Source organism: Triticum dicoccoides, chromosome 1B (assembly GCF_002162155.2).
Source record: "Triticum dicoccoides isolate Atlit2015 ecotype Zavitan chromosome 1B, WEW_v2.0, whole genome shotgun sequence".
Lineage (NCBI taxonomy): Eukaryota > Viridiplantae > Streptophyta > Magnoliopsida > Poales > Poaceae > Triticum > Triticum dicoccoides.
In genome coordinates, this window is record NC_041381.1 from 336,843,763 (window position 1) to 336,857,820 (window position 14,058).

Sequence of the window (14,058 nt, forward strand, 5' to 3'; positions counted from 1 at the left end):
CATTTCAGATAATTTGCTTTTGCTGGGGCAACCATGTTCACCTCACGGTTAATAACTTTCAATCGACTTTTGCTCTCCACATCTGCAAAGATCATCAGAGTAGAGTTGATATGCGGATATCCTTCCTCATTGTCCTCCTTGTCTTCGGCCTTGTCCGACTCCTTCTCCTTGTTATTAGACTGTTTTCCCTGAAACTGCTGGATCAGGAGTCAACATTGGCAAGTGGTATGCTTCGGGTAGATGATATTCCCCTCTTCGTCTTTCTTCGTGTGGATGTGACACGGCATATCCATCACGTCGTTCCCTTCTTTATCCTTTACCTTCTTAGGGTTCCAGGATCCTTTTGGTCTCCCTTTAAACTTTCCCTGAGTCACGGCCAGAGCCTCTCCAGGAGCTGCCGGTTCAGCCTTCCGCTTCTGTTTCTGACTGGTGTTTCCCTTTTCCGACTGACTCGGCTTGTGCTTGCCGCTTCGGAGTCGGTCTTCTTCTTCGCCGTTGGCGTACTTGGTAGCAATCTCCATCATCCGACTCAAGGTCATGTCACCGGTTCGACCAAACTTCAAACTCAATTCTCTATTCTTGACACCATCTTTAAAGGCGCAGACTGCCTGATGATCAGACACATTCTCCACAGTATGGTGCAAAGTGATCCATCTCTGAATATACTATCTGAGAGTCTCATTGGTCTTCTGCACGCAGACTTGCAACTCCGTCAGTCCAGCCGGTCGCTTGCAAGTTCCTTCAAACGTTCTGATGAACACTCGGGACAGATCTTCCCAAGTGTAAATGCTGCTAGGAGGTAATTGAGTCAACCATGCCCTGGCAGAACCTTCCAGCATGAGGGGCAAATGCTTCATGGCCACCTCGTCGTTCCCACCATCAATCTGAACCGCCACTCGGTAGTCCTCAAGCCAAGTTTCAGGCTTAGACTCACCAGTGAACTTGCTGACTCCTGTTGCCAACCTGAAATTGGGAGGGATAACTGCGACTCTGATAGCTCTGCTGAAACATTCAGGACCAGAAACATGCACTCGACTGCTTGTGGGCGCATCTCTGTCGAGTCCACCTCGATGGGCTCTGTTCCGGTCGACCAAACCTTGCACGATAATGGATCGCGCGTCGAAGCCTGGTTCTCTGGTGTCGACTGGAACCCTTCGCCCCGCACTGAGCTGACGTCTGTCATCTTGCTGCCGAGGAGCGTAAGACCCACCCCTCGGAGGGGAATTGGGCACTCGACGCCTATCATCTCGGTCGAGTCGGTCACCATATTGGTCTCGCCGATTCTCGCGCCCTTCACGCCGCGGAGGCGATCTGGGGCTGTGAGCCGACTGAACCGTATTCGCAGCGACGGATTGACTGTGAATTCTGTTGCACGACTGCGACACGGCCGAATTCTGATCTCCTGCTGCCTGGAGCAGATCCCTGATCTGCATCAAGCCTCTGCCAGCTTCCGACTGAGAGGGCTGGATGGACTCTGCTATACGGGTTGCAGCTGCTAAATTCTGGATTGGGGTTCGATATACCTGAGTCGGCGGGAAGAGTTGACGTCGACTAGTGTCGGGAACTCGTTGCCCCACGCGCTCGTCGAGTGCTCGCTGAAGATTCTCCAGTCGAGTGCGTTCGGCCAAATTGGCCAAACGTGCCTCCTCCAAGGCGCGAGCCTCGGGGGTTTCTCCTGCGATGGGAGTACGCAGGACATCCACGTTCCTGCGGCGAAGTTCTTCTCTTTGCAGAGAGTCGAGTGGCTCGGGCTGGTACTCTTCGTGGTCTCGTGCGGGGTCGCCTCCGTCGCCTGCTCCACCATCACGGGCGAAGCCAGGGGGACTGCGGGGCCCGTCGACCATCAGGATTTCCGCCGCTGGATCACTACTATTGCACTCGGATGCAGTCTCTACGGAGCCAGTCGACAGATCAAACAGGCCGTAGAGAGATTCGTCGGGCTCGATTTCCGCAACTTGGGTGGTGGCCGTCTGGTGAGCCACCGCGTGCCTCACCCATCGCTGAAGCCTCGACCGGCCCGAGCGCTTGCGCTGGCGGAAGACCGGGAGGGAGGCCGATGGGGGAGTCGACCGATACGGGGTCGACGGTTGCCGCAGCAGAACACCGCGGACACATGCACGAAAATGCGTCGCACCGCGGATGGGGAGCGCATCAACGTCGAGTGGAGCCTCCTGGAGCCAGGCGGAGTCGTCGGCGATGAAGGTGAGAGCGCCGAGACGGATCTCTCGACCCTCGACCAAAACTCCAGCAGCCACCATGATGAAAGTATTCGGAAGAATCGCAACTTCTCCACAAAAGTGCTAAAACACCTGCCCCACGGTGGGCGCCAACTGTCGTGGTTCTAAGTCTGACAGTAGAGTGGGGGTAGGTATAGAGAGGCAAGGTCCTAGCTATGGAGAGGTTGTAAACACAGGAGATGTACGAGTTCAGGCCCTTCTCGGAAGAAGTAAAAGCCCTACGTCTCGGAGCTCGGAGGCGGTCGAGTGGATTATATGTATACGAGTTACAGGGTGCCGAACCCTTCTGCCTGTGGAGGGGGGTGGCTTATATAGAGTGCGCCAGGACCCCAGCCAGCCCACGTAATGAAGGGTTTAAGGTGTATTTAGTCCGGGGCGTTACAGGTGACGCCCCACATAAAATGTCTTTACTATCATAAAGTCTACTTAATTACAGGCCGTTGCAGTGCAGAGTGCCTCTTGACCTTCTGGTGGTCGAGTGAGTCTTCGTGGTCGAGTCCTTCAAGTCAGTCGAGTGAGTCCTTCGTTGGTCGACTGGAAGGTGACCTCTTCCAAGGGTGTCCTTGGGCAGGGTACTTAGATCAGGTCTGTGACCCTACCCTAGGTACATGACCCCATCAGGAGACTATTGGAAATATGCCTTAGAGGCAATAATAAAAGTATTATTATATTTCATTGTTCATGATAATTGTCTTTTATTCATGCTATAACTGTATTATCCGAAAATCGTAATACACGTGTGAATACATAGACCACAATATGTCCCTAGTGAGCCTCTAGTTGACTAGCTCGTTGTGATCAACAGATAGTCATGGTTTCCTGGCTATGGACATTGGATGTCGTTGATAACGGGATCACATCATTAGGAGAATGATGTGATGGACAAGACCCAATCCTAAGCATAGCACAAAGACCGTGTAGTTCGTTTGCTAGAGCTTTGCTAATGTCAAGTATCTCTTCCTTAGACCATGAGATCGTGTAACTCCCGGATACCGTAGGAGTGCTTTGGGTGTACCAAACGTCACAACGTAACTGGGTGATTATAAAGGTGCACTACAGGTATCTCCGAAAGTGTCTGTTGGGTTGACACGGATCGAGACTGGGATTTGTCACTTCGTATGACGGAGAGGTATCTCTGGGCCCACTCGGTAATGCATCATCATAATGAGCTCAAGGTGACCAAGGTGTTGGCCACGGGATCATGCATTACGGTACGAGTAAAGTGACTTGCCGGTAACGAGACTGAACAAGGTATTGGGATACCGACGATCGAGTCTCGGGCAAGTAACGTACCGATTGACAAAGGGAATTGTATACGGGGTTTGATCGAATCCTCGACATCGTGGTTCAACCGATGAAATCATCGAGGAGCATGTGGGAGCCAACATGGGTATCCAGACCCCGCTGTTGGTTATTGCCCGAGAGTCGTCTCGGTCATGTCTGCGTGTCTCCCGAACCCGTAGGGTCTACACACTTAAGGTTCGGTGACGCTAGGGTTGTATGAATATGAGTATGCAGCATACCGAATGTTGTTCGGAGTCCCGGATGAGATCCCGGACGTCACGAGGAGTTTCGGAATGGTCCGGAGGTAAAGAATAATATATAGGAAGTGGTTTTTCGGCCATCGGGAAAGTTTCGGGGTCTCCCGGTAATGTACCGAGACCACCGGAAGGGTCCCGGGGGTCCACCGGGTGGGGCCACCCATCCCGAAGGGCCCCATGGGATGACGTGGGAGGGGAGCCAGCCCATAGTGGGCTGGTGCGCCCCCCTAGGCCCACCCCCTGCGCCTAGGGTTGAAACCCTAGGGTGGGGGGGGGAGGCGCACCACATGCCTTGGGGGGCACTCCTCCCCCCTTGGCCGCTGCCCCCTTGGGAGATCCAATCTCCCAGGGCCGGCGCCCCCCCTGGGGGCCTATATAAAGGAGGGCAGGGGGAGGGCAGCCGTACCCTTGTGCTTGGCGCCTCCCTCCCCATGCTACACCTCGTCCTCCTCCCGTAGTCGCTTGGCGAAGCCCTGCCGGAGTTCTGCTGCATCCACCACCACGCCGTCGTGCTGCTGGATCATCATCAACCTCTCCTTCCCCCTTGCTGGATCAAGAAGGAGGAGACGTCTCCCGTCCCGTACGTGTGTTGAACGCGGGGGTGCTGTCCATTCAGCACTTGGACATCGGTGATCTGAATCACGTCGAGTACGACTCCATCATCACCATCCCCTTGCAAGCTTCCGCACGTGATCTACAAGTGGTATGTAGATGCAAACTCACTCCCTTGACTCGTTGCTTAGATGAACTCATAGATGGATCTTGGTGAAACCGTAGGAAAAATTTTAATTTTCTGCAACATTCCCCAACACAACATTACTCTAGCGCTACCGAATGTTAAGCGTGCGACCCTACGGGTTCGGGAATCATGTAGACATGACCAAGACACATGTCCGGTCAATAACCAATAGTGTGATTTGATACTCATATTAATTCCTACATTTTTCACGAAGATCTTTATCGGTTGAATCACAACGTCGGGGATTCAGTTAATCTCGTATATATTTCGCTTTGTCCGGCAATATGTTATTTGCCCAAAATTCGATCGTCGGTATCTTCATACCTAGTTCAATCTCGTTACCGGCAAGTCTCTTTACTCGTTTCGTAATACAAGATCTCGTGACTAAACTCATTAATCACATGCTTGCAAGCTTCTTGTGATGTTGTATTACCGTGAGGGTCTAGAGATATTTCTCCGTCACACGGAGTGACAAATCCCAGTCTCGATCCATGCAACCCACCAAATACTTTCGGAGATACCTTTAGAGTATCTTTATGATCACCCAGTTATGAAGTGACATTTGATAGCACACAAAGCATTCCTCTGGAATCCGGGAGTGGCATGATCTCATGGTCTAAGGAACATATACTTGACATGAAGAAAAGTGTAGCAAATAAACTAAGTGATATGATTTGATGCTAAGCTTACAGTTGGGTTTGTCCATCACATCATTTTCGTAATGATGTGATCCCATTATCAAATGACAACTCATATCTATGGTTAGAAAACCTTAACCATCTTTGATAACGAGCTAGTCTATTAGAGGCTCACTAGGGACATGGTGTTGTTTATATATCCACACATGTATTTAAGTTTTCGGTCAATAAAATTCTAGCATGAATAATAAACATTCATCATGAAAAGGAAATATGATAATAACCAATTTATTATTGCCTCTAGGGCATATTTCCAACATGGCCAGCATCACCACGATCCTCTCGGCGACCACCCTCTCGGCCACCACCACCACCATTCCGAAGAGAGACTTCCGTTTGTGTCATGATAGCACGATCTTCGACTTTCCTGGCATCACGAAGCCTCTCATCCTCAAGTGCAAGTCTACGGTCCTCCACCTTCAAATTTCTCTCCCCAGACGCCAACTTGGACCTCCATTTCTCATCCTCCAACATCTTGAGCTCATTCCACCTCACCAACACCTTCTTCACCCCAATCATGGCTACAAGTTCTTCTTTGTATGCACCATCATATGCACTTCTCTTCTTTCTCTTCTTTTGCAATTTTGTTCCCTTCCGGTCTATTGTTGGCCTCTTCATCCATGTCGTCGTCCTCCTCAATGGATATGCTCAATATTGATCTTTTTGAAGTGGTATCCGCAACTCTCTTGATCCACTTCTCATTTTTTGCAAAGCTCTTTGTAGAAATGATACAAAATGAAGGGCTTGTGGCCGAACTTCTTGTTCCTATGCTTGAAGAGCTCTTGGATGTACGAGACATACTCCATGACTTGCACATCGCTAGGTGGTGCATGATTCACTTGACTGATGCAACTAGACCATCGGTTGCATTGGTCGTGAATGGTGCCCCAGCGATGCCCAAGAAACCCTTGTGTATGGCTTGATGTCACCTCCACGGATTTTGTCGTAGTACTCTGCAATTCTCTCCCAAAACTTGTCCTTGGATTGATTCATCCAAGCATAGCATAGGGCAATATCTTCAACTTGATTGTAGTTGTGAGTTCGTGACCTAGGCGTCTTCGTGCTTCCCTCGGTCACCTCCTCAAATTCTTCTACATCAGCCACCTCCTCTTCGGCCACCTCTTTTTCGACACCTCCTTTTGATGATCCCAAATCGAATTGCGATTGTCTAGCCCAATCGTAGCTGAGGACTCCAAAGACGCCAAGAATTCGACCGTCTTCATCTCCACAGTAGTACAACAAATCAACAAACTCCATCATCATCGGTCACCAACATTCACTATCAAATTCATCGGCCCAAATGAAAAGGAAATTTTTTTTACCTTGTTGGCACTTGGCAGTCGCGACCCTTTTTGCTGGCAGCAACGACCGGACGTACCGGAGCAGTGGCCATAGCGGTGGCCAGAGACGCTGCATGAGGCGCCGAACATGGAAGGGGGTGGCCTTCTTCTTCTCTGCGGCCTCCTCGGTGAGGGCCGACGGTGCAGCCGTCGGTTTCCTAGCTCTCTTGCCGCCAACGGGAGCTGCGGGAGGGTGTCCACACCGACGGCCTTGGTTGCGGTTGGAGCCGCCGCTTATGGCCGGTAAAGATCTTTTATCCCCAACCTCTTTTTCGTTGCAGACGGCGGCGTGGGGGTGGTTTTCCGGCAGTGACAAGCCGACGACGGTGGTCGGCGGGGTGGTGAAAGTGTCTTGGCAACCCAATCCGGTGACGGGGGCGGTCATTGGTGGCGACGGCAGCGCGTGGGCCGGCGTCGGCAGGAAGGATGCAGCCGCGCGGGCGCTGGGTGTATTTAGCGGGAGGGGGGTGGATTTTGGCGGAGGAGTAAAACATTTACTCCCTTGTAGAATGTAGGGAATCGGTTAGGTACGGTTTAGTGGAGTAAACTAGAAAATTACTCCACTGTACTTTTTTTAGGGATCAGCTAGAGATGCTCTGATCAAGAAGATTTATTATGATGACGAATGCTGAAGAGTTTAGCTATGTTGATCAACTTGCTCAGCAATCCAGGGGGCACGCTTGTCATTTCGGCTCCCTTCACTGCACAGGCAAACGAACGTCACAACTCACAAACGGCGTGTGCTCCCCTTTCGCTCCGAGACCGGCTACAAAGGCCCCTCCCCAACCGCAATCTGGGATTCTGGGGAGACCTCAAGCCATTAGCACATCCGGTTCACGACCATGGCTCTCCACCGCCTACCGCTCCTCCTCCTCGTCCTCACAGCCATCGTACCCCTGTTCACCGCCTCCGCTTCCCACAGCCAGCTCCCGCCGGAGCACGCCGCCGCGCGCCGCCGCCACCACCCTTCCCCCGCCACCGCCAGCGCGGCCACCGTCCAATTCCACCCCGTCACCAGCGCCACCTCCTCCATGCCCCAAAACCACCTCGGGATGGATCAGAGCCCGTCAACGCTCGAGGCCATGGCGGGGAACCCCCAGGCACTGCCCGTGCCACCCCAAGCAGCCACACCACCGCCTCCACCCCAGGCACCGGCACTGCTGCTGCAGGAGGACTCGGACTCGGAGGGGTCGTCATCTGCTTCGGCCTCTCCAGCCGCGGCCTCGTCCACGACAACGACGACGCTTCTACCGCTCCTCAACCAGCGCGCCGCGGCGGCATCAGCAAGCTCTGCGTCTCCCGTCCAAGCCGGCGTCGCGAGGGTGGTAGGCTGGGGCAGCGAAGAGGGGCTGCTGCCGCTGGCGAGGGTGCTTACCGCGCTGGGGTACGACGAGATGGCATCGGCGGCGACGCTCCACCCCAACTTACCGCCGCTCGCGAGGTGGCACGGGCCGATCACCATCTTCGCGCCTCCCGATATCTCCCTCCAGACCTCGTGCTCCATGTGCTCGCGCCGCCGCCTCCTCCTGGACCACATCGCCTTGGGCTACTACCCGTACTCCGAGCTCACCGCCGCCCCCACCATCAAGATTCCATCGGCCTCCGTCAACCTCTGCCTCAACATCGACACCGTGAGCGGCACCTTCTCCGTCCACCACGCCAGGCTCTTCGTTGAAGGCGTCGAGACTTCCCACCCTGAGGTCTACAACGACGGCCGCTACATCGTCCATGGCCTCCGCACCTTCCTGCAACCGCTCTCACGCTACTCCTGCTTCGACCGCTCGCACTCGTACCACTGCCACGGCGACAGCATGCCAACCCGGTCGGACGCGACCTCCGTCTCTATGTCCGCGATGCGTGTGAGCGTCAGGATCCGCGAGGCCATCGCCCGCCTCCGTGATGCAGGTTAGGGACGGCTTCATGCCGCTTGCCATGGCGACACCGGCGGCCACCGGAAGTCCTACGGACGTCGTGATGAGTTCTGAACTTCTGATGGTAATTTGTGGCTGCGTGGTTGTTTCGCTATCGAGTACTGCTTGAATGATTGGAATATGTTGGGAAACTTGATTGAGTTGATGCTCTCTGTTGAACTAGACTAAATCTCTTTTAGATCTTCATTTAGTTGCTCTGTTCATGATATCCAGGCGCCCTCTCCAGCTTGGGTTGTGGATGTGCAGTTCTGCCAGTGATAGGTTCGATTGTCTTTCGGTCTTTCCTGATGTTCCTTGCTCCCGATATGCTGTGAAAATTCTGCTCCTCATCAGTTATTGTCGAAATGGCATCTTCATTGGTTCTTCATTAATTGAGTTAATTGCACAGAAGTACCACAATTCGGGCATCACATGCAGATTGATACCATGATTGCTAATTTTTGCGTGTCAGTACCAACATTGATCTAAGTTTTTGCAAATTAGGCTAAAACGCGTATTTGTACGTATTGACGCCTGATCCGACAACTCGGGCCCACCCGCGCGCTGACTAGGACGAGCCGCTGCGCTGCTGCTCTCCAACCGGGTCCGGTCGCACCAGCTCCAGCCCGGCCGCACCATTCCCCTCCCCTCCTCCTCCTCGCTCGTTTCCTCCGTCGCCGCCGCCCGCGTCCCGACTGCCGGCCGCCGCACCGCCCCGCCGACGCCATGGTTTTGGAGGACGAAAGCAGCGACGACGGCTCTAGCCTCCCGTACATGCAGTCTTCCTCCACAGACGGTCTCAGTGAGGTCAGTACAGGGTTAGGGTTAGGGTTTCTGATTTGGGATTTCTTGATTTGGTTGATATCGCTAGGTTTTGATTTGGCCATTGTCTTTGTGCGAGCTTCTGCAGGTCCCTTTCAGCATTGAAGATCCAGATTACAAGGGGCTTGAGCTGGATGTGATGTCTTCATGTGAGAAGCACGGCATGGCATCTGAGAGGCTTGTTGCCTTTGAAGGAACAGACACAGGCAGAAGGTTTTTAGCATGTGCACAGCCGGTATGGATTGTAGGATTGTAGGCATACTGATTTTTTTTCTTACTTGGTCAGTGCCATATTGAACTCTGTTTGCTGGAGTACTCTGCTTGCTGTCAACATTTTGGTTCATAGTGGTTAGAGTAGCTTATTTAGGTCAAGCATGAGTATATTTTGCTGGAGTACAATGGCATATTAATTTATGTTAATAGTAATTTAGGTCAAGCATGAGTATATTTTTTCTTACTCAAGTGGCTGCTCCTCTTGTTAAATGTAGTGGTCTGGTGCTAACATAGTAATTTATGTTAATAGTGGTAGTAGAGTAGCTTACAAATATTTGAACACTCCTTGATATGAACAGTACAGTAACTAAACTAGTCAGTCAGCTACTCAAGTGGCTGCTCCTCTTGTTAAATGTAGTGGTAGTAGAGAAGGGGAAGCCAGAGCTTCAGATTGCTGGGTTGATTAAGGCAGAGGAGAAGCTGAAGGAGAAGATCAAGGGGATCCAGGCCATCTTAGAGAAGTGAAGAAAATGAATATGAGAGTAGTGGGCAATGCTGACCTTTTGGGCATGATAGTTGTGTAGTGTATGGCTCTACTAAATGTGAACTTCTCTAAGATGAACTATGGCTGTGTATGTATGTAGTAGATATGCTTTTCATCCTTTTGTGAGAAAAGGATGAACTATGCATCTAAACTCCACTATGTATTGTGAACAATGGTTGTGTACTTTATAATATGTTGAACTGTAGTAAGTATTGTGTGTTATGTGTGTTATGTTTGCTGGATCGGATATTCTGTGTTATGTTTGCTAGACTTCAGATTATGATTTCTCATGCACTAGGTTTTGATGATTATGTTAGCATTGGAAGACTATTTGATGGTTATGTTAACACTGGATTATTAGATGGTTATGTTATATCATGCATTGGAAGCCTATGTTTAGGTGGCTCTGTCGACCCCGAGTCACCGTAAACCCTAATGGTTAGGTTTAGGTGGCTCCGTCGACCCCGAGTCACCGTAAACCCTAATGGTTAGTCTTAGGTGGCTCCGTCGACCCCGAGTCACCGTAAACCCTAATGGTTAGGCTTAGGTGGCTTCCTCGACCCCGAGTCATCGTAAACCCTAATGGTTAGGCTTAGGTGGCTCCGTCGACCTCGAATCACCGTAAACCCTAATGGTTAGGCTTAGGTGGCTCCGTCGACCCCGAGTCACCGTGCTTCATTAAGCCTCCATACTTCATCACGCAGATCCCCAATGAGCTCACTCCTGAATGTGGGCAATTTCACCATGCTGACATGCAACAGATAGCAGCAGTATTGGTACAAATTTGTCACAAGTAACTGCCTAAAGTTCAACATTCAGATAATCACCTAAAGTTCAACATTCAGAAAACCACCTAAAGGTGAACATTCAGATAACCACCTAAAGTTCAACATTCAGATAATCACCTAAAGTTCAACCACATATCCAGTAGCAAGTTCTACATATCCAGTACTCCACCTCAAGTTCAACATTACAAGCATCAAGTTCAACATTACTAGAGTACTCCACCTCAAGCATCAAGTTCAACCAAAATAACACCACATTATTTCACATTACATGGTCCTCCTCCTCCCATGCTAGCATTGAAGTAGGACATCCATCCAGTGTGTGTGCCATCAGTAGGAATGCCAGCATATTGCCTGGGAGCACCTCTTCCAGCTCTTCCTCTGCCAGCATAATCACCTAACATTGAAGTAGAAGTAGCACCAGCTCCTCTGCCAGCTCCCCTTCCTCTTCCAGATGGTGGTGTTGTAGTAGAAGTAACACCAGCTCCTCTGCCAGCTCCCCTTCCTCTTCCAGATGGTGGTGTTGTAGTAGAAGTAACACCAGCTCCTCTGCCAGCTCCTCTTCTTCCAGATGATGGTGGTGTAGGAGCAGAAGCAGCAGGTCTTGGATGTCTTGCTATTGGTGCAGTAGAAGGACCAGCAGCTCTTGGCTGTGAGGTACTTGGAGTAGCCTTGCAAAGAAAAGGAAACAATTAATAATGCTAGAAAGAAATGTACAAGAAAGAAAACATTAGTATATTTCAAGGTGAAAAATTATTACCACATGCTTATTCTTCCTCAAAGCTAGCTCAGGCGTCAACTGTTTAAGACAGTTTGTGTACCTATGCCCTTGGAGACCACAATTGCCACATGTTATGGTCCCCATTCTTGAAGTTTCTTTTGGCTTTGGTACTTCAAATTTGCCCTTGATCCTCTTTTCTTTCCTTCTTCCTCTCTTGATTTTGAATGCAGGTGGTTCTATGTCTGGACCAGGGGTCCTTGTCCAATCATGCTCACCAGGCACAAGAAAGATCATTGGTTCATAAGCTGCAGCATAAAAATCTTTCTTGAAGAATTTGCTGACATAATCCTCTGGTTTCCTTTTAGCCTTGTTTATTGCAGAGATGGCATGGTTGCAAGGTATGCCACTAAGGTCCCACTTCCTGCATCCACATGTCTGAAGTTCCAGGTTGACAGCATGTCTTTGTTGCCCACTTGTAACTTGCCATAAGTTGACCCCTGCCTGTATTGGCTTGCAGTATCTGGCCCTCTCCTTCTCAGCCTCTAGCTTCTCACTGTAATGAGGTGTTATCTCCCATCTTGCTTCCTTAACACTCTCTCTCTTCATGTGCCACCTCACCATCTGCTTATCTTTTATCCCATCACACATTGTCCTTATAGGTTTTCTCCTAACATCTAGAATGTACTTGTTGAACACCTTAGACAAGTTGTTCACTACCAAGTCAGTCTTGCAGTTTGTGTCAAATGCATGCCTTGCCCATGTCTTTTTTGGTATTGCAGTAAGCCACTCCCAAGCTTCCTCACTTTCAGCTCTAAGATCATTCATTGCAATATTAAATTTGTGTTCATTGTAGGCATAGCTAGCATTATCCATGCACTTCTTAAGATCTTCACCCCTAAACCCAGCATTTTGGAAATTTGCATATATATGTCTAAGGCAGAACCTTTGGTTGCAATTTGGAAACACAGCATTCACTGCATACAGTAACCCCTGACACAAACAATATAACAAGTCTAAGCTACATCCTAAAGAAATATGCACCAATGAATTAAATATGCATTCTAAATCTACTATAAACACTTGTGCAAAACATAATGAAACTCTAAGCTAATGTAAACACTTCTGCAAAACACATACCTTTTGTCTATCTGACATTATAGTATAAGGTCCAAATTTGCCCACTTCTCCCCCTAGGCAAATTTTCATTTGGTGTAGAAACCAACACCAACTAGCTTTGTCCTCTTGTCCAACTATGCCAAATGCCAGTGGATATATGTTGTTGTTGCCATCTCTACCAGTGGCAGCAAGGAGTTGAGCACCTGTAGTGAGCTTAATGAAGCACCCATCAACACCTGCATAATCAACATTTCCAAACATTAAATACATTCAAGTGAGAAACAAAATGTAGTACTCTACAATATGTAAATGGTGCACAAGGTTTAGGAACTAACCAATGAATGGCCTACACCCATTGAGAAACCCCTCCCTTGCTCCATTCATGCAAAAGAACATGGCATGGAATCTTGGGCCTGGGTGGGGTATTCTTGCAGTTGGTGTTGGAGTAACAGTAGTGACTATTACTCTGCTCCCAGGGTTTGTGTCCATGACAGTCTGAGCATAGTCTTTAAGCCTAGGATATTGCTTCTTGTGATCTCCTAACACAGCTTCAATAGCTATGTTCTTTGCCCTATATGCCATGCACTTGGGCACATCTACACCATATTTTTCATTGCATGCATCAATTATAGTATGAATACCAGTAGTTATATCATATCTAAAGAGATGCTCATATTTCTGTGCTAGCCACTTAGCACTAACCCTGGTGGTCTCTGTGGTACTAGGGCAAGTGTGTTCTGGTCTCATCTTCTTAATTACAAAGGTTTTCTCCCCTTTTATAACTGCTGCCACCATTAAGAAGTGGCATTGTTTATCTGTACACTCAACAATTATCCTCTGATCTGAATTCCTGTGATACCTGAAATTCCTGGCCTGGGTGATGTGCAAATTCAACAAAGCATCTCTGAATTGATGCTGATCCCTAAAACACAACTTCATACACAGTTGCTCATGTGGTTGCTCCAATTTCTCATTATACCACTTCCTAGCAGGCCTTTCCTTTGCCCTACTCTTCCTTTTATTTGGTAGGACAAAAGAGAGTGGCTCAAAACCATCATCATCACTCTCCCTCAACAACCCCTTCTCTTCTTCATCTGATGATGGTCTGAAATCAGGTTCAACCTCTGGTAGCTCACTACAATGTGACCTAGTGGTTGGGCCTCTTCTAACTAGCAGCTTCTGCTTCTTCTTTACAGGTTCAACTATAGTTTCTTCTTCTTGTTCAAAAGTCCTATCTTGTTCTACCTCAAATGGGTCTTCAACTTCAGTGTCACCCTCATAATGCAGCATTTCTTCCTCTTCTGATTGATCATCATCTGATTCTTCCTCTTGTGCTTCTAGCTCTCTCTGTCTCTTTCCCTCTTCCACCTCTACATCTTCATCATCAACCAT